The 22,312-nt window shown below is 39.1% G+C and overlaps 1 protein-coding gene across 5 annotated transcripts in view; it reads left to right on the forward strand.

Moving 5' to 3' along the window:
* Iftap (intraflagellar transport associated protein) overlaps positions 1-22,312 on the forward strand; it is a 73,923-nt gene that overhangs the window by 17,845 nt on the left and 33,766 nt on the right. The window lies entirely within an intron of this gene.

Raw genomic sequence — 22,312 nt, forward strand, 5'->3', positions numbered from 1 at the left:
AGTTGTATTCATTTTAGGTTCTATTTTCAGATGTTTTGACTTGCTTTCAACGTTGGCCCTTTCTGGGCATCAGTACACATTTGAAATCTATATAAGGTCAACAGGTTTCCAGCCAGTTGCACATTAGACTCCTCTGAGGGGCTTTTGGACCCTTGTTATAGAGCCCACTATGCAGCTCATCTGCGATGCTGATTTTAATGTATATATAAGGATGAAATAGGGAGTTTCTTATCTAGAAGGCCATGTCCTTTATAATAGTAAACCTTATTTGATTTAAAGTTGTGACTTGTGTTCAAAACAAATGAAAAGGCAAGGTAATTCTAATAGAGGGAACGGGGCTCTGACATTTTTGTTTGATTGTTTAAGGTACAGTTGTGTCCTCTTAATTTGAAAATCTGAAACCTGAAATTCTTCAGAACTCATGATTCCACAAATAGAAAAGTCCACATCTGACCTCATGTGTTGTTATACTAAAAATACCCATGTATTGGAAAGTACTGTGTGAAATTACCTTCAGGCTAAAGTATATAAATCATAAATGGATTTCAAATTTTCATTTGGGTTCTTTCCCCCTCCCAATCTCACTATATATATGAGAATATTCTCAAATCTGGAAAAAGTCCAAAATTTGAAGTCCTTTCATGGGAGAGAAGCGGAACCATGTTGATGTCTGAGGCCTGAGCTATGGCTGGAGGCCATGTTGATGTGAGTGGACTGTACTTCGTCCCTGTTCTGGTGTCCTTAGGCCGTCTGTGGTCTGTGCTACTGCCAGGGCCCATGTTTGGGTCTGTAGTCCTGCTGCAGCTGAGGCTGAGTTGGTGTCTGTGACCTGTACTGCCGCCAGAGACCATGCTGAGGTTCATGGCATGTGCTGATGCTAGAGGCCAGGTGGATGTCCATGCTCCATGCTGTCACCAGATACCGCATGAAAATCCATGCCCTATGCTTGCTGACTGTAAAGGACAAGGGAGCTTCTGCAGTGCTTTGATGACTGCAGATCCACAGATGAGAGAAAGAGACATAGAAGGCTACCCCCTCCCCCAAAAAAGTAACAGCCTAGACAGGAAGCCATTGAAGAGAACCCTTAAAAACTGTGCTAAAGATGCTGAAGTATACTAGCTCTACACAATAGATGGCTACTGGCAGGTGTGGGAGCGGGGAAGGGCTGGCCCCTGGGAGTTTGATGATGCTCCAGTGACTAGATGGACAACACAAATTAGACTTTTTTTTTTTTTGATCTTTATGTGTGTGTGTGGAAGCTGCAAGTGTGTGTGGTCGGACCTGGAAGAACTGGGAAGTAAAGGTGATTGGGGTGCATTATGTGAAATTCCCAAATAATCAATAGAAATATTATGTTAAAAAATATTGTCAATTCTGACAGTATTGGAATCTCAATGTCGTATTGAGTCATATTTCTCTCATAGTCAGAGAATAATATCATTATATATTTTGTTTATACATAAAACATGTATTCTGTGAGTTTTATTTATACTTAAGGGGAGTGGAGAATTTAGGACTATTGATTATTTGGAAACTATGGTGATGAATTTACTGGTATGATATGTAGATCATGTCAGAATAACCTTTAGTTTATTAATACACTTGGGTTTAGGAAGTTGATTTGCTTCCCCTGAGCCTAATGGTTTAGTTCTTGCTTTCTGGACCCAAACATGGCAGTATGAATGGCTGGCACAATATGGTCCAAATAAAGATAAAACTTGAAGAATTAATGAATTTTTGGATCTATATTACTTTATATATTATGTAGCTGATTTTATTTTGGTACCATGTAAAACCTTAGCATTAGCAGGCTCCTTATCTAGTCTGTTTTCAACTTCTGACTTGGTCTGCCTCCAACACGGTGACTTCCTTTTGAGTTCAGCATGGGGCCCTAAATTGAGTTGAAATAAATGATGATGTGAGCCGCATCAACTGCAGCTCCAAGCATACTAGCTGCTTTTTCTTTTCTAAATATCCCTAGGCGCCTGTTCACATTATAAACTAATGACCTGAAAAAATTCCTCTTAAAGCACAAAGGGTTGTATGTACAAAAATATGTCTTAAGTCAGTAATTGTCCTTTCCCTCCTTGAAACATTTAAATACCTTCTGAAAGAACAAACAGTACTCAGGGACGTGGCTCAGAATCGAGCGATAGCCTGGATAGTTGATCCAGGCTGATGTGCTAAGAAATTAGGCTGTTTTCTCAAAGTTTCAATCTCCCCATCTTGTTTCTAGGCCCCTCAGTGTGTTTGAGTCCTTTTCTTGAGTCTTTCTGCCAATGTCATCACCAGGCAGACTGAGGCACATTTCCTCAGTAGGTTCAAGTTCTCAAGTCCATTACTGTGTTCACTGATTGACTGTTCTATTTATATTTATAGTAGTTATATGCCAGAATGCTTATGGGATTTATTTTCTTTAGAAGAGTGTTAAGAGGGTCAGTAATCCCATTAAACTTATTTTTCTGAAAAAATTAAACTATAGGCTTTTTGAGAGAAATTCACATTATTTCTTCAAACCCCTGGAAGACAGCTGGGAACTGGTAATATCACACATAATTCTTAGCACATTACACTGAAGTTGATTATATTTTAGAGTTTTTTAAAAAGCAACTCTGGATTTTTAAACCATGTATTTGATTATAAATACAATGTGTTATCAAAATGTTTAGAGATATTAATTACTAATTTGAAACAGTTATAATTGAATTCTCAGTGGTGTCTTCAATTCAAGAGGATAAATTAAGGGATATATGTGTTAGAAAATCTTTGTGCGGAGTTTTGCTTTTCCCATTATTGGTAGAGACAGTATGTTGTGGATAAAGATAAATACTAAGCGTTCATCCTCTGTATCTCTTTGTGAACATCATTTAAAAACTTTCTAGAGTATCTAGGTGAAAGAGGCTTTTTTCCTATTTGTCAATTTGTATCATTTTAAAAAAGTTTTGAAAACATGTACTTTTGTTTTTTAATAAATATTCATCCAGTTATTCTTTGACTGTCTCCTTATAGTCTAGGTATTGTTTTAGGTAATGAGAACGTAAAATAAATAGGATACAGTTTGTGTTCTCAAGTACTCGTAGTCCAGTGAAAGATGAAAAAACAAGGAAGAAACAGTGCTGTTTTGTGAGCACCATCTGTGGAGAGCTCCTCCCTGGTGTGGAGGGCTCCTGCAGTCCTGGGATGGTGTATAGGAAGCAACCATACTCCATCAGAGGATGCACTGAGTCTGCTATTGATGAAGTTAACACTTGCCTTCTGCCCTAATTCGTAATCTAAAATACAGGAAGGTTTGAGTGGTTTAAATGCATGTGTTGGCATTGGTCCATTGGGGTGATGATTTAGATGGTTTTAGCGTTAATATGTACATATGTAATATATAAATTTTCACATGTGTATACATATCTATATATGTCTGTCTATATATGTAGTTTTATATAGTCAATGCTTCTAAGCAACAGACTTTCTAGATGAAGATGTAGCCTTGCTTCAGTACGGTTTAGAATTATTGTAGAGTGCCAAAAGTAAAAGGTAATTTCTTTTAATTTCCTTTCACACTAGTGGTGTGATTTTATAGAGCCGCTCCATTGCCACTGTGACACAGATTGCATAGGTAAGAAGGCAGTGGCTTAGAAATTGGCACTGGGTCTTTCCAGCTCCATCTTGTTAGATATGGTAATTCTGGGAGCATTATGGTTGGGTGTGGATTATTCTCCATAGATTCACATGCTGAAGGCGTAGCCCCAGTTTGGTTTGAGCCCCAGTTTGAGGTTGGTGGAACTTTTACGGCATGGGGCCTGCTGTGAGATAATCCGGCTGATGGAAATTCTGCCCTCAAAAGGGATTAAAGATTGTTTTGTGGAGTAATTTCTAAATAACAAGGGTGATAATACAAAGAGCAACACTGGCCTCTCCCTGGTCCTGGCTTGGGTTCTCTTCCCTGTCATGTTCTTACAATATGGCGACATCTGCCATGAGGCTCTGACCAGGTCACTGGCATCACCCTCAACCAGCAAAGCTGGTGCTTTGCTCTGGAATTTTCAATATGATGAGCTAAACAAACTGATTTTTAGAAAATATCTAGTCCTAGGTATTTTAATATAACAACAGAAATTGGACTAACATAAGAGTGTTACAGTGATCACTAATTCTCAGCTTCTAGTTTTTGCATATACCTGTGTATGCACATATGTGCAACCTACAACCATTGTTTAGATTTCGAGCTTCAGGCAAACTTATCGATTTCCATGAAAGTTGTCTGTATTTCCCATCATTGATCTTTGGAAACTAAAATGGACATTTTTTGAAACGTTGTCTGAGGGTTGGCCTCAGACTCGCTGGAGAGCCAACTGTGACTTTGAACTTCTGATCTTCCTTCTTTCTCTTCCTGGGTGCTGGGATTTGAAGTGAGTGCTACCAGGAGATTGAAGCAAATCTACTGTGATTTTATGACTAAGGGATGTTTTGTTTTGTTTTATTTCTCTATGTAACAGCCCTGCTGTTCTGGAGCTCACTCTGTAGACCAGGCTAGCTTGAACTCAAAGAGACCTGTCTGCCCCTGCCTCTCGAGTGCTTGGATTGAAGGAGTGTGCCCCACCACCTGACCTATTATTAACAACTCTTTAATTAATCTGTTTTTAATTTTCTTATTTGTTTCTTAAAATACTCAGCTTCCCAAGGGACTCTTTTTGCTTTACCTCCTTTAACCAATTTTATTTTTATTAAGTGGAAATCAAAGCTTTTTAAAATAGATCTTGATGGAAACATTAATTTCCCATTTTTGTGTTTTTCTCATTTCATTTGCTGTATTTCTTTTTAAAAAAAATTGGTTGTAGCATATCTTCAGGAAAAATCATTCCTGTCAGTTGCACCTCCCTTTCTCTTTTCATACGTGTTATTCGAAGGAAATTCCACACTAGTTAGAACATTCTGTGTTTGAGTGTTCAGGACAAATGGTGGTGTTCTGGCCTTAGAGTTTCAAAAGTAAATAGGTTCCCACTTTGCCTAGAGTCCAGCACCTCATACATCCCAGAAGACTCAATCTGTACTGCTCACTCCCATGTGTTTACTTGAGGCGCTATGCCGACTCCCTGCCTCATCACACACTTCAGGGCTCTGTGGTAGTCTGGTTCATGCTCTCCCAGGCTTGCCCTGTCCTGCACAGTGCCTACTGGCCAGAGGTGACCGTTGAGTACTGGAACTGTGGCTGGTGCGCCTGAGAATCTGGGTTTCAATATTTTTTAACTTTTAGTTCATTTAAATATAGTGTGATAAATCATTCTTAGTTAATTTATTAGGATATAGTTTAAATGTGTTTGGTTATGTGAATTTTTAAGGCAATTTTTTTGGAACTCAAAGTAAAATAAAATATTTCTAATGAAAATTTGGCTTCTGCTTTGCAGTATGATACAACTGTAAAATAGATATTGGATTTTGAAGACTCAATATAAAAATAGGATATATCAGTGATTTTTTAATATAGCCTATATTTGATATGGCAGCAATATTAAGATGCTATATTGAAATGGGTTTAAATAAAATACAAATGTCAACTTTACTTCTTATTTTTTATCTTTTTTCAAGCATGACTATTTGAAAATTTAAACTCACATGCCACATTCTATTTCTACTGAACAACAGTTTTTAGACTTGGCTGGCTCTCAGAACTATCTGCCGTTAAACCGTTTGAAAGGGTTATGACAACCCTTTTTGAAAATATAGACTTCGAGGTTTATTCTGGGCTTATGAAGTGAGTCGCTAAAGTGAGGAGTTGAGGGCTTTTTCTCTTTCTAGGATCCTGCAGGGGATTTTGAGGCAGTGCTGAGTCCCACTGACCATGAGGACCCCTGGTCTAGATTATGTCACAGGGGCTGTCATTGTAGTCACGGGGCTGCACGTGCTCTTTAAGCTACCATAGAAGTGGTCAGATTTATTTCTGTTTAAATTGTAGAGGTGGAAGAGACAGCCCAGAGCTCTCTGTTTTAGATTCACTTATTGATATGTTTACCTATCATTTGTCTCAAGAATTTTATTCTCATAATAATATGAAGATACAGCCTTTATCATGACTTTTTATGGCGCAGGGACCAGAAAGTCATTGTACATTAGAATTCCATTTGGTGTCAGGTTAACGATTCAAATTCCAGATGGTTGACCATCACATTTCTCCCACAGAGACACCCAACAGTGTGAGTCTGTGAGAAAACCAGGCTTATATTGCTGACAGCTGCTGACATTTAGTGGTTACTAGTGTACAAGCTGCATGTTGTATGATCATCTTAGTTAATCTTGTATTAGCCTAATGAAGTTTTTAAATATTACTTTAAATTTAATTATTACCATTTTACAGATGAACAAATTGTTAAGGCCTTAGGTGTCAAATAACTGGCTCTATGGACCAGACTCTGTAACAGGTCTTCAGTTACTATGTTTTGAGGGATAGGGGGAGAGAAGAGATGTGGACATTGAAATGACACAACAAAGAGGTGGCCTTCAGACAGTTGAGGACATAGACTTCGTAAGAAACCAAAAGAACATCTGCCCTCCAAGACTTCAAGCATTTCTGCTGTTTAAACTATCAAGCTTGTAGTTATTTTCTTGTAGCTGTGCAGGCCAGCTCGCTACAAGTCATGTGACAAGTTGGTAATAGAATTGTACTGTCTGCCTATTTGGAATGACTTCAAAGCTCACACTCTGGAGGAGATGTTTTCTGCCTTTCTGACAGAGCTGGGCAGTTTTACTCAAGGTCAAGGAGGCACTGATGTGGATATGAGCCATCGGAACAGATATCAGGACATACGGATTTTGTCTTTTTTTGAGGATAAGCCCCATAGGAGCTGGCTTCTGGTGGGTTTTGCTCTCTATTGGCCTTCTTCACTCTCGCACCAGAAACGATGCCTTGTAAAACGTGGAATGAGTGTATGCTTAGTGAGTAAAGAGAAAACAAGAGACAACTGAGTGCCACGTAGGTGGGGCCTCAGACCTGACCCTGATGATAGCCACCCCTGGGTCATGGTACCCCAGGCTTGCATTGACGTCCACAGTAACTGGGAGCAATAGTACTGCATACAAGGAATCAAGAGATTCATAAAAAGTGCTAAGAGACACTGCTGGTGATTCTGAAAGGAAGGCAAGGAAGGAAGTCCCCAGAGGCAGGGAGGCTGAGCAGAGATGTTAGCTTGGGTGTGGGAAAGGACAGGACACTTGAGGTGTGACAGACAGCATTGAGGAGCTGGTGACTGGCAGGGTCGGGAGATGAAAGAGTCAAGGGCAAGTGAGGAGTACTTTGCCTAGGAAATGCTTGGCCATCAGAGGCCAACTTACTTGTTCAAAGCCACGGGCCTCTCATCTGAGTAGTCTTATTATTTGCTTCCGTATTGAGTGTCTCTTGTGTCAGGAGCTTAGAATCTTGTGCTGGGATTTGGTTTACACTTCTGGACTGATAAATTTTGACTGTCAGTTCAGCCAAAAGAATATCACTACTCATACTTGACAACTTCTGAAAAATGTAATTAAAAATGAAACTGGAGACAGCACATAAAACAACACATTTCTAAAGCTGACATATTTTGGTCCCCAAAGCTATTTTGAATTTGAACGCTAGAAATGAATCTTTAAACTTTCATGGGTGGGGTTGGGTACAAAGAGAGGCTTTTCCCAGTCTGAAGAGTGAATTTTAAAAATCTGCTGTAGAAAAATACCACAGAGAAAAATATAGCAAGCAGCTGGTCCTCTTACCCATTTCCAAGCAGGAGAGGAATTTCAGTAGAGCAGAAAAACAGCTTTCTTTCATGAAAGAAAACACAACAAGAAAAATAATCCTGGCTGTGTAGCCTTTCACAGTTATTTTCTGTCGAGTATTAGACAGAAACCCGAAGGCTTAACATTGTTTTGATACTCTTGCAGCTGGCAGATTGCCTGCTGGAGGAAGTTGGAAACGGACTGACCGGCTTCAAGCTTCCAGGTGGCTGTGGCAGACCATCGTCTGTGCTGCTGTTACCAGTCATTTAATTCCCTACTGAATATTGAGTGGTGTTTTCTAGTGCACAGCCCATTTGGAGTGTCTTTCTGTTTCCTTTTTGTTTTTTTCTTTCTTTCTTTCTTTTTTTCTGTTAGCCATATTAAGAAGAAGTTGTTAAAAAAAAAAAAAAAAGTCAGGCCACCCGGGAAGCTCTTTTGCAAATGTGAGTTTAGCAGCAAAGAGCACAATCATCAAATAGCAAGAAACTGACTTAGTCTCACAGGAAAGTTGATAAGACATCACATGAGGACTTCCCAATTAGACCAACCAGACAATTAAGGAGAGAACCTCATTAGTATGGCATTTTAAAGGGAGGGAATATGGTAGCAGTGTTATGTTATGGGTTTTCTTTAAGATTTTTTTTTTTTTAAAGATGATGTGTATGAATGTTAGTTTGCATGCATGTCTGTGTGTCATGTGCACATCAGAGAAGGCATCGGGTACCCTGGAGCTGAAGTTATTTATGGCCAGCTGTAAGCAGCCATGTGAGTGCTGGGAATTGGACCCAGGTCTTCTGCAAGAACATTGAGTGCTCTTAACCACTGAGCCTTCTCTCCAGCCCTGTAAGGCTTTTCTTGGTGTGCCTTTTAGTATCTTTGAAGGAAAGGACAGATAAACTTTACGTTTTCTAGTGGTCATAAGTGAGCCATCTATGTGTGACCCCTTCATCATAGCATGAAATGTCACATCAAACATCAAAGAAGAAAAAACAGTCCCAAGGACAGGGAGCTAACTTACACGAAGCACCATGGAAGAATCCTACAGTATTCACAGCATTAGCTTGTTTTTCTCTTTGGGGGGAACATCTGCAAACTGTAATTAAGCAGTTTTCATTTGTTTTTCAGTTTCTTTCATCGTCACTAAATCACTACACTTAGGGAACAAATTGACAAATTATGAAACACAGAAACTGCTGGTTCAGTTGCAGAAGGAAATTTCCTTTCTCAAATTATGACAGATTTCAAGCTGACGGAGCCATTTTGTTTTATGTATATTAGCATAAATCTTTAGCAGAGGTCTTTGCAATTCATATTCACTTCAAATGGGAATATTTGGTCTATGGATAATCATTAGATTTTTTTGTGTGTCTTCTGCAATTTAGATGTAATTGAGTACAGAAAGGAAATATTTAACTTTGTACAGCACTTTGAATTATGATCATTAAATGTATTTTTGGCAGTGTTCTTTATGCATACTATTTTGTTACAATAATGCTGTTTCGTGGTATGCTTCTTAGAGAAAGAAGATTTTAAAAAAGAACTTTGGTTTGGCTATAATTAAAAGAATCTGTTCTTCAATTCTATTTATTTTTAATCTTATATATAGCATATTTTATGTGCATGTATAAATTAAAGAATTGAATAAGCAGATAAACACTTATACAAAATATAGAAAATTACTAATAGTGAGATAAATTAATTCAACCTTTACCTGATTTAAACAATATTACATAGGTGCACGATTGTTTGTTATTTATTTTCCTTGAAGTTGAGTGTTATTTTTACTCAGTGTTGCCAAGTGTATTGTTACCTTAAGGGAAAAGGTAAATTGTTCCACGTGGAGCTGAGACAGTCATAAGACTATATCGATTCAGTTGAATAAGCATGTATTCAGATCAAAATGGTTTTGGCAGTGTTCTTTCAGCCATGAAACAATAATATTTTCTTTGAAATGGTTGGCTAAGCCCAAAGGGATACAGACAGGAAACTTTGCTTTAACCATCCTTATGTCTTCCTTATATGAAAACCACAGCTGTTTAGTATGTGATTTTTGTGTCTTTTTTTTCTAGTTTGATTTGTTCCAGTGAGACAGATTTAAGTGATGGCAACCAGCTTGCTCTTTTGCAGCTCATTGCTCCCTTGGTGTAGGGAGGAATCATCATCATGTTTTCATATGCTTTTCTGGACTTAGTCTGACTTTCTGCATTAGGTTTTGTAGTCTTATGAGCCACTGATAAAAAGGATGCAAGCAGTCACTGGGTTTAGTCTCTAGTTATAGTGCCGGTCCAGTTCTTGGTAATGTTGGCATCATTTCATAATGATGAGCTGTTCTACATGACTGTATGGTACATGAAGCATTCTTTTAATAGCCGTGCTATTAGACTCTAAATTCCTAGAATCAGGACTTCAGAGATAAGTCTGTGCACTAGAAGAACTCATCAGTTGTCACATTACTATTTATTGCTATCTGCTTATGAAAGATGGTATGAATCTCAAATGCTTTAGATCTATGAAGACAGTGATTTATGTTTGTCACTTATAGGCTATATAGTTAGTGCTCATTGGTGAGGCCATATTAAATTATGCATAGTGCTGATAAAGTCATATCCAGGATATTGCTTTTGATTCTGGCACCTCAGATTTTGATTGAGTGACTGCTTTATGAGTTAAGAAAAAAAAGCAAGCTGGGTGTAGTATCTCACACCTTTAATTCCAGTACTATTGGAGGCAGAGGCAGGTGGGTCTCTGAGTTTGAGGCCAGCCTGTTCTACACAGTGAGTTCCAGGGCAGCCCGAGATACATAGTGAGACCTTGTCTTGAACTACCCCCTTCCCAAAAGAAAAAAAGGCAATAAGAACAAAATAAGAATGATTAGAACAGTGCAGACCTTTCTTTCTTCAATCTCTCTCTCTATATATATCGATATATGACTACTCTGTAAAAATGAGAGGATTTGCAATACTCATGTAATTTAAAAGCTGGAGATCGCTTGTGTCACATACCATGTTACAAATGTATGCAGAAGATATTCTATGAGCACTTATTTGTAAAGAAAAGGGGAAAGCCAATTCTGAAATGTCTTCTAACTTGAATGAGTTGGACAAAATGTACTTCCATGCAAGTTGGTAGACAGGCCTGTTTTCAGGGTGCGAGGATGTTTCTTGAAGAACAGACAGGGCTGCTCTTGTGTTTCTTTGTGTTGTAGTAATGGAAGGACACTATTCCATCTTTGCATCAGAAGACCGAGGAACTAGTCCAGGCATGTCATTCTCTAAGACCACACCCCCTGCATTTACTTTTTAAACTTACAAAACAGGAACAATTCTGCCTGCTTAGTGTGGCTCATACACTTGGGGTGAGAATCAGATGAAATATTCATGAAGGTCCTTGAATTTTAAAGGCTCTGTGGTCAGGGGAACTGATTTGGGGTTCAGAGAACACTATCAAAGCTAAATGTTAAAACCTTGGATGTGTTCTATCCGTCAATGTCTATTCTACTTCCTGAGGTAGTTAAAACCAACTGTGTGCAGTAGCTGTTGTATGCGGTGTATGGTACAGTGTACAGCTATAAAAGCCAGGGAATGATCCTGTGCTGGCCTCTGGTGGATGGACTAAATACGGTATGTTCACATAACCATAAGCTGCCTCGCGAACGGGAATCCTACCTTATGTTTCCACAAAAATCACATGGGAGGTACTCATGAAAGTGCACATTTCAGGACTCTCCTTAAATTCTGATTGACTAGTTTCATTGTGAAATCTAGGAACCTTGACTCTGAGAATAGCTTTAAAAATATGCCTTAAATGAGGTGGAGGTTTGTATATGTTTATGTGTATATATGTATATATATATATATATATATAAATTTATATATACGTGTGTATATATATATGTGTGTGCTTATGTATGTGTGTATACATGTGTGCATACATATATGTGTTGTACATTTATGTATGTGTGTGTGTAAAAGAGTGGGTAAAGGGACATACATGAAATTTTAAAAAATATATACACATTTTGGTACAAATTACATTTCTCTAAGACTAAATTTATAGAAAAATTTGATATACTGCAAAAAAGGGAAACAATGATTTGTCTTGCTTTATATATGTCTTTTTGTTTAATGTTACCATTTTATATTATTTTAAAGGCAGTTTGACAGGAAGTATGTATTGAATTATAGTAATGGTTTACTCTGATGATTTCTGGTAAAGAGACTTAAGACGGAATGGCCTGCAGACTTTTCAAGTGGTCTTTGGCCACACACATTGTGTCTCAAGTTTCAAGTGCCTATGCCCATGGCCCAGACCACTCTGCCTCAGGGAAATGTTCTTGCCACAGTCTGGTACGTCCAGGAGAACGGCATTCTTTGTGGGCATTTTGCTGCTAGCAAGACAATGGGAAACTCAGACTGTGCAGCATCTTGTTGCTTGAATTTCCTGGAAGTGTCTCCCAAGTCCGCTGAGTCTGGTGGGCTTTCTGCTGTTCTGTCATGTGTGTCCTTCTTCGAGTTCTAGACCATTTAAATGAGTTACTCAAGAGTAGCTTATGACTCAAGAGTAGTTTAGTAATAGCTTACTCCAGTCATAAACTACTCTTGAACAACTCTTGAGTAAAAGAGAAACATCAGAGTTAAAACTGAATGGAATCTATCCTACATCAATATGTATAAATATATGTAATTTTGATATATAAAAATATGCATATAAACACATATTTGTTTTAAACATTTTTGTTATGGCAGAAAAATTAGAAAGTACTATGAGGTACATATTCCTTTCTCTCTCTCATACACACACACACACACACAGAAGATATACTCCATAGCAGAACTTTTAGCTACACTATTATCATTACGATATAGATTACATTTCTCATTCTCCCTTTCAGCTAAATACTCCTGAACTATATCCTTAGTACAGGTTCTTTTTTCCCTTCCCTCCTAGTTGGGAATTGAAGGTACTAGAGCAGTTCTCTTAGACATGGAATTGGGAGCCCTGTCCTCAGGATGGCACAGCAGTCTTCCAAACCTAATTAAAGGAGCACTTCATAGAGCAAAGCCCCTGCACCATCCCGGGTTGTGTGAGTTCCTGTTAGGGCTGCTTAGTTTTGGCTTCCTTACACCTTAACATTTTTATCTATCTATCTATCTATCTATCTATCTATCTATCTATCTATCTATCTATCTATCTATCTATCTATCTATCCAGGTTCTCATTATGTAGCCCTAGCTGCCTAGCTGGCCTGGAACTCACTATTCATTTCTCTATCTATCTGTTTATCTATTTATACAGGTTCTCACTATGTAACACTTTTTTCTTTATTCAATTGTTTATTAAGACAGGTTCTCACTGTGTAGCCCTGGCTGGCCTGGAACTCACTATGGAGACAAAGTTGGCCTCGTGTTCACAGATATACCTATGTCTGACTTCAGAATGCTAGGATTAAAGGCAAGTGCCAGTTGTGCATTAACTAGTAACAGGAAGTGCTAAGTATGTCTTCACCTTCTCCTTCATCTTTTCCTTGTCCTTTGCACAAAGATATAGTAGTGTGTCATGCTGGGCCATGTGGAGAGGGTGGTGCTTTAGTGGTAGCTGAGTAGGAAGAAGAAAGGAGTCTGGGTCTAGGATAATTTGTGTAGCACAGCTTCCGTATTAACCCTGGATTATAAACATTTGTGTAGTATGGGGTCAGGAAATAAACTTCCATCTTGTTTAGGTAGTTGCTATCATAGGTGGCTTTTTTATGCAGGCAAAACTACACTGAACTACTTAATTTAAAAATCCTACGTCTTAGAGAGGAGCCATGAGATCATGCATACTTTCTGGATTTTCTATATTTTTTAATATGTACTTATGTATCCAGTCATTATTTAAGAACAGGTGAGTTGCAGATAATCAAGATGTTTGAATACAAGCTTTGTTCCTATCTGGGTGAGTAGTCCTGCTAAAGTTGCTCAATGCCTCTGAGCTTCACTTTTCCCCACTTTTACTGAAAATAGATATTTTTTTCCCTCACGTCATATATCCTGAATACAGTTTCCCCTCCTTCTCTTCTTCTCAGTTCCTTCCCAACTTCCCTCTCATCTGGATCCACTTCCTTTCTGTATATAATTAGAAAATAAACAGGCTTTTAAAGGATAATAATAAAATAAAATAAAATACAATAAAGTAAAATATAACAAGATAAAACAAAAACTAAAACATCAGATTTGGATAAAACAGACAGATGGAAAAGAGACCAAGAGAAGACATAAGAATCAGAGACCCATACATTCTGATGTTTATAATCAGTTAAATATGTACAGTAATTTCTATTGCATTTATATTAGTATTAAATATTATATAATATACTATACATATATGTATATTTGTTTATACTTATAATGCCTAAATTATAGTTTAAAGGCTGAACCTACAGTTTTCCATCCTTTATATATTTGGCAAATTTATTGTAATAATTTTATAGAATTGAGATAAGCATAATCTCTTGAAACTTGCTTTTAAAATAATGTTATCTTGCCTTTAAAATAATGAATATCTTCCTGTGGTAATGAGTATTATTACTTAACAGTATTGTATGGCTATGCAGTGTTCAGTTGAATAAGTATACTGTAATTTGTTTTACCATCGTCATTTTGTTAAATGTGTTAAAAGTGCTGCTCATGTATGTGAACAGAAATAATAAAAGTTATTGCCTTCAGAGAATGTGTATTCTAGAAAGGGGAAATAGACAGTCAATAATCAATATTATCTCATCTGTTAGAAGATGGTAACTTTTGGTGGTGGGAACAGAGAAGGAGTAGTGGCTGAGTAGGGTGCAGGTTGGAGTTCTTTATTAATGAGGGTTGGCAGCCATGGAAAATAAAATTAGAAAGAGATTGGAAGGGAGGCAGGGTTTAGTCTTGAAGTGTTTAAGGTCCAGTGGGAGGGGAGCCAGTGCAGAGGCCTGGTAAAGCAGCTATTGGCCTGCCCTAGGCATCTTGAAAAGGCCAGAGTGCCTTATACAAAAGTGAGAAGAGTGGAGGTTAAGGTCTGAAGGCATGTAAGTAGGGGCAGATCATCATAGATAGATGGCCTTGTAGGACCTCATCAAGATTTAGCCTCCCCTGCCCTGCCCTGGCCTCCCTTCACCTCCTCTCTCCTCTCCTTGCCTCTTGTTTCCTCTTCTCTCCTCCTTTCCCTCCCCTCCCCTTCTTTCCCTTCCCTCTCCTTGCCTCCCCTCCCCTCCCCTCCCCTCCTTTCCCTTCTTCTTCCCTCCTCTCTCCTCCTCTTCCCTTTCCTTCCTCTCCTTTCCCATCATTTCCTTTCTCCCATCCCTTACTTTCTTTCCCCCTCTTTTCTCTCCTCCCCTCCTCTCTTCTCTCCCCTCCCATCCTTTTCTCTCTCCTCCCCTCCTCCCTCTTTCTCTTTCTCTCTGTCTAACTCTTTGTAGCCTTCTTATTTGTGGCCTTTGGACACATTTTATACATGGAAATGCTATCTCAAAAATAAGCAAAATTTATAGCATCAATCAAGTGAAAATTTCAAGGGAAAAGAAGAGCTATTATTGGCTTTTTAGTGAAATCTTTACTCACATATTTAATCTTTTTTTTTTTTTGGAAAAATTTTTAGATGATATGCTAGCTGAGAGATATGTAAAATGCTATGCTCCTGTAGAGGCTGTGTCTTATAACTTTCTAACTTCCCATCCAACCCTGCAGCCCAGCAAAGTAAGTTAAACACGTGGTGGGCAGCCAGCTCACAACCTGCTGGTTGCAGAGTTGATTATCAGTCAACTTTCTAGTCTTGTTTCGTATTCTTTGAAGTGGAGAGAGGAGTTCACTTTCCAGGAACCAAAAGTGAGTTCCTGAAAGTGAGCTCCTTGCTCTGCTTAGGCTTACATATGAGTCGAAAGACATATATAATCAACAAATTATTAATTAAATTTCTGAGAATTTTCTATAAAGTCAAAGAAAATATGGCCATGTGATAGAGTGTCCCAATTCTACAGCTGTGGTGATCGTATGAAGTGACTGGAGAGTCGTAGCCTCAGGGAACACATGCATCTCTAATCTTATCTGATGTGGAAAGCAGCCAGGACTGTAGCACCTGTTGGTTTGATTTCATTGTGTTTCACACTATGTGGAAGTGGATTAGTGAGGCTGGTCTATGGTGAGAGTGCTGTATTGTAATCAAGGGAGTACAAGATGTGGAGACATTCCCAGTGTCCGTCATCAGAAGAAGGGAGAAATAGACACAGTGGGATGATTATTTGACAATAAAAGGAGAGAGATACTAGTATATAGCATGATATGACTGCATCTCATTGTTAAACTAAATAAAAGAAACCATGAGTACATGACTTTACTACAATGGAATGTCTAGTAAAGATGAACCAGTAGCAACAGAAATTAGATTAGCTGCTGTCTGCTGTTGGGGTTGAGAATGGGGTGGAGTCTGCAGATTGACACCTTTTTGGGGTGATGGAAACTAAAAGTTCAATGTCAGTGATTGTTAAATGACTACATATTTACTAGAAATCATTGGCTACTGTGCTGAAGTGAGAGTAGATTTGATGGTACATAAGTTACGCTGGGTAAAGTGAACTTCTCAGATGCTGTGGAGTCTGTCTTGGGTAGACATTGTCACCAGCCACTTTCACCCTGATGGAGACTAAAGCTGCAGGAAACAATGTTCAAATACTGCTGTCTCTGCTTATATGGTGGGCCATACCATTCTGTGGCCCTTACTGAATCAGTGGAAAAGATTACCTCAGCTCAGCTTGTCATGTGTCTATGTGTGGCCTCTGCACCAAATTCTAGTTCAGCTGACAGGTTACAAGCATGCTGTATTATCTACATCCTCCATCAGAGAAACTAAGAGAAACTTACCTAGGACATGCCAGTTTGAATGTAAAGGACTGGTGCAGACGGCAGTGGGAAGATAAGGGGCATATTCTGTGATGTCTAGAGGGAGGAAGCATAACCAGTCAGAGATAATGTCTTCTCTGTTCTGGAAACGCAAAAAGAACTCATTTTACAGGCTTTTCTTTCTTTCTTAAATCTCCCTGCTCTTTCTGCCTCCTCTGTAGCTGTGTCTTCTTTTACTCCTCACAGTGTGTACCTCACCTGTCAGGTGACTCCATGCCTCCATGCTCTAACCTGTCTGCTCTCCTCTGTGTCTCTGTAGAGCACAGCTATACCTGTGACCAACTTCCTTGGTCAAGTGCATAGTTTTATTCAAGTTCTCCAAATAGTCTGTGTTCACATGTCACAGAATATGTGTGCCAATCTTCCTGGAAGAGTCACTGTTCTGCCTCAGGCCCTGGCCCTCTGGCCCTGGAAGCTTACCACTCACCTAACCCTGATGGAATAAATAAGCTCTTTGAAGTTCTAGCCTGCTGAACTTGTCAACTTCTTTCAAAGCCTACCTCACATGACTCCTTTCTAGTGAAGCTTTTCATGAGTCCAAAACCAATTACCATTTGGTCACGTTCTGACTTTAAGGCTGTTCTGTGTGATTTGTCACAGATGCCTTCTCTTTGGGTGCTGCACACATGGCATAACCTCCAAGCTTGGATACTCTGTAAGGGCAGGGACAAGCCCTTAGTTGTCTTTCTCGTCTTGCACATAGTTGATGCCAAGAATATCACTTTTGGACTTTCTAAGCTTCAGGATGTTACTAATCACAGATTCCCTTCTTGAACATAAATAATAAAATTTTAGCAACTTTACATTGTCTCCACATTTTCCTCTCTCTAAGTGCTTAACACTGGACATTTCAAACATTTCATCTTATTGCTACTGTGTTCCTCATCTAGGGCTTTTGACATATATTTTTTTTTTTCCGGGCCAGGCTTGTGCATTTGTGCCTTGGCAGGTTGATAGCTATGACTGTGAATAATGAGTCAATTATCATCCAGCCTCGGGGAAAGCACAATTATTCCTGACTGGCCAGGCTGAGGTAATCCTCCCCTCCCTGTGCCCTTTCAGATGGAGAACATAAAACAGTTGGAATTCAGAGCACTGCAAAGGGAATTTAGACAAAACACTGGTGTGCTGAATTTAGCTTCCTTGGATTTATTCTGATTTATGATTGATTGGTTTTTAAATTGCTTATTTAATCCTAACGACTATGGCTCCAGGGGACGCCATATATGAAGAAAAGCATGTGAACAAGAAGCAGTGGTGTGGAGTACTTTGGCTGGACAGATCAAGAGAAGATATTATTTTCCCAAGGCACATTGCCGCAGACTTGAAGTATAATGTGAAAATCACCCCAGACTTTCAGAGTACCCAACCTTGTTACAAGCATGATTGCTTATCCCCTATTCTCTTTGCAGAAGGCTGTTTGTAGCTGCCTAGTGTTGCTCAGACCATTCCCCACTGCGGTTTTTTCTTCCCTTCCAGCAATGTATTCAGTACCTTGTTGTGACTGAGAACATGCACTTGATTTTATATTGCTGTTGACCACACTGCAGAAGAATGGATACTTGGAGGTGGCTCGCTGGACTTGCTCTTAGCTTCTGATACTGCAGTGCTTTTCAGTACATAGATACCACTCTGCCTTTTGTATAGAAGAATTTGAATTTTTTATAAGTGTTTCCTCAAATAATCACTTTTACCTGGAAGGTGTATAATCAACATTTATCTTGTAAATGTACTTTATCTTGTAAAGTATAATTTACGTTGGCATCCAAACTTTCTGCATTTTCAAGGTGTGTGATCTTTCTCTTTGGTCCGAAATTAGACATTGAAGGTATAGGGATGGCCTTGTAAGCCTGACCTGTTGGAAGCTTGTCTGTTTGGTATCAAAAGGAAATTGAAATTCCATCACTTCAGAATAATGAAACCTCTGAAAACCTTTAGAAAAAAAAAAAAAAACTTTTTCTCACCTTTATTGAAGTGTGATTCAGAAATGCCCAAAGAAATGCTCTTTCAGGTCTCTGTGACCGTGTGTCCGCGGAAACACTGCTGTTAGATTCCCGTACTATGTTACGCCTGACATGCATTTCAAAGCAAGGAGCATTAGGGATAAGATGAAAGGGTAGAAAAGGACTGATGAGAAACAGAAGCAGAAGAGATGAACAGTTGGGTGGTACGTGTGCGTTGCCACCAGGCTCACTCTGGGAGCAGCATCTGGTCTCTAACCAGGCCACTGGCCACTTCCAAGTCTGGGCCATGCCAACATCTGCCATTTTGACATTATCATATTGAAAAGGAACTTTGTTCTCACCTCATTCTGCCAAGAGATTTATTTACTAGGTTTAAAAACCAATAACAGGCCTGTATACAAAAGCAATGTTTGGCTCTTTGTGGGGACCTGGTATATAGTTTTGTCAAACTAATTTCAGGGTTTAGGAAGGCACTTTCAATTCTAAGTTTAATCATGGAGAGGGCAAGTTCTTTTCTGAATCTTTTGGTATTTCAAAGATGAAAAACTCACAGCTATGAGAGGGTGGATGTTAAAAGCACAGAGTTTTTGTTGGATCTGAGACTGACTATATTAGTAATTCAGTAACAGCACCAGGAGCTTGGGCTTCACATTGTTTCTAGGGAGTTTTATCTGGTGACCTATCAAATGCCCTGGGAATTTCATTGGGAACTGGGAGAGGAGTGCATGGCGTGACCAGACAACACATGTAACCTGCCATTGCAGAATGCCTATCTTCAGATACCACTGTGTTTTTTTAAGTCTGTTGGCCAGTAATGGAGGGTTGGGCTGGCTAGGTAGTATTTTCTTGGTAAATGCCAAAGTTAGGTTTGTTTGGCTTAAAAGATATCCAGGAGCTCTGAAACTGCTCCATCTTTTATTACAACAATTTGTGCAACAACAACAACAACAGAATCTGTGCTGAGGAATGGTAGAAGCTACAGGAAGCCTTCCCTTCTACCTTTGATGAAGCTTGAGGCATCTGTTCATCCCTCAGTAGCTTATCCTGTTTCTAAGCATCACCATGCCACCGTACTACCACTACTTACTATTACCTTTGGAACCATGGAGAACCTGATTATAAAAGGAAGAGGTATGGGAGACTTAAGTTTTTTTTTTTTTATTTATTCAGTATTTTATTTTATTTTATTTTATGTGCATTGGTGTGAGGGTGTCAGGCTACCTGGAACTGGAGTTATAGACAGTTGTGAGCTGCCATGTGGGTGCTGGGAATTGAACTTGGGTCCTTTTGGAAGAGCAGCCAGTGCTCTCAACTACTGAGCCATCTCTCCAGCCCCTGGGAGACTAAGTTTTAAACTATTTCATCCTCACTGGTCTGACTCCTCATATTGTTTGTTATCCCAGCTGTGGTTTTAGCAACTCTCCTAGCATATTACCCACTTTTTGAGCTCTTCTACCTCTGACATACAAAGCTTGCATGTACTTCACAACAGAGGTTTCATTCATTCAGAATTTGTTGGCCTAAAAGGCAGAGCTTATCTTTTTAATAGTGGCTAGTTAGGAGTTGCTGGTCCTGGTGTGTAGGCAGTAATGGAGAGCTGGTTTCAAAGTATATAGTTATGCATTTTTTTTTCTTTTTTTAAAAAAGAAAATGACTCATTAGAAGTGAATTTTTATCAAAGGCTCTGTTACTTTGTCTTACAACTGTATTTCAGTGTTTGAAAAAGAAGGGAGCCAGAGAGATTGCTCAGTGGTTAAGAACGCTGGCTTCTCTTCTAGAGGACCCATGTTCACTTATTAGCACCTACAAAATGTCTCTAAATCATGAGTAACTCAAGTCCTAGGGTGTGTGATGTGTTTTCTGGCCTTCTCAGGCACCAGGCATGCAAAGATGTACAGGCTTATACCTTTACACACAAACAAATAAACAAAAATTTAGTGTTAATTCTTGACAACCTCTCTACAATCTCAATTTTAGTTGTAATGGGTATTCAGAATCAAAGAAGGGAGGAAAAGGAGTGTAGTGAGGAAACACTGAGCCAAGTAAGACTGGAAACCAGCAGGGCAAACCCCAAATCATACAGTTCCATGTCTGTTAAAAGAGTTTATTAAATGGCTCTCTATTCCAGCTTTACTGCCTGCAACACACTTTTCTCTCTTGGGTTGATTCTACCTCCTGCCAGAAGTTTTCTTTGGTAATCCAGGTTTCACCTTCATACTGTGTCCTCTCTGGGCCTCCATGCATGGCTTCAGTGACTTTTCTTAACAATGGAGGAAGATTCCACACGCCTGTTCCTATGTCCTTCTTGACTCTAAATCCAGAACCACATGGCAGAGTCTGTGAGTTCTGTTGCTGGTTGGCTCTGAAACCTGGGCCCCTCCTTGAATTACATTTGCATAATATTTCTGTTGTTTTAGACCTAGAAAATTCCTCAGTCCTTATTCATACACATTTTGAAGGATTATTTGGGTGGATTGTGCCTTGATGGTACCACTCCCTTTATTCTATTTAGCATCAAGCTTTACATTAAACTTTTTAATCACTTTGAGCATAAGATTTGGCTCCAATACATTTTGAAGTGTTCTTTTTCTCCTTAAACTAGAGCTCTGTACTTTTCTTTACTCCATATGGTCCTTTTCATTGTAGATTTGCATAAGAATAATCACCAATAACCACTTGACACAGTCAATACTAAGTTGCCTCAAAATCTCCTCTGTGAAAGCCATTAATCCCAAACTTTTCAATCCAGCCCCAGACTTTTAGGACCAGGACAAAAAGCACCCACATTTTTTTTTTACCCCAAAATATCATAAGCATTGTTTCTAGGCCAGTCAATAATATTCTCCTGGGTCCCCACAGTCCATATTGCCCTCAGCACCACTGACTTCCATGCTACTAGCAGGATATCCCACTAAGCGCTGCTTAAAGCCTTCAGCTGCTTTTCTAGCCCAGAGTCCCAATGTCTTCCATATTCTTCCAGTAAATGGTATATTCAGCCTGTCGCAGCAGTTTGCCGCTCTGCCCGGTGCCAACTTCTGTCTTAATTACTGTTCTATTGCTGTGAAGAGGCACCATGACCACAGAAACTCTGAAATAATAAAAGAAAGCATTTAATTGGTGGCTTGGTTAGTCTATAATCACCATGGTAGGAAGGAGAAAGGCCTGGTGCTGAGAGAATTACAGGCAGCAGCAGGCAGAGAGAGGGAAACTGGGTCCGGTGTGGGCTTTTGAAAGCCAACTACCAGTGACACAGCTCCTCCAACAGGGCCACACCTACTCCAACAAGGCTATATCTCCTAATCCTTCTCAAGTAGTTCCAAACCATAGCGACTAAGCATTCAGATATTTGGGTTTATGGAGTCCATTCTCACAACAGGGTTCCAAGTAGATCCTCATCAAACTGTGAGCATCAGAACAACTGCAGATTTGGGTGTCATGGAAGTGATATCTCAAAAGAAATAAATACGTTGGCTCTGCTATAGTAGGTTTTAGAGACCTGTCTCAGGCTCATAGATAAAATAACTCCTTCATCTCTGGAACATTTTCATCATAGTCTAGTTAGGGCATGGCATAGGATTCACCAAGTGGGGTAGGCTTGATATCTACCACATGACTGTTTTTTAATCTTCCAATAATTTTAAAATGTGTATTTGTGATTTACACAAGTTAGTTAATTTATTTTTTATTTTTTAAAAAATA

Source organism: Meriones unguiculatus, chromosome 18 (genome assembly GCF_030254825.1).
Source record: "Meriones unguiculatus strain TT.TT164.6M chromosome 18, Bangor_MerUng_6.1, whole genome shotgun sequence".
In the NCBI taxonomy this organism is placed as follows: domain Eukaryota; kingdom Metazoa; phylum Chordata; class Mammalia; order Rodentia; family Muridae; genus Meriones; species Meriones unguiculatus.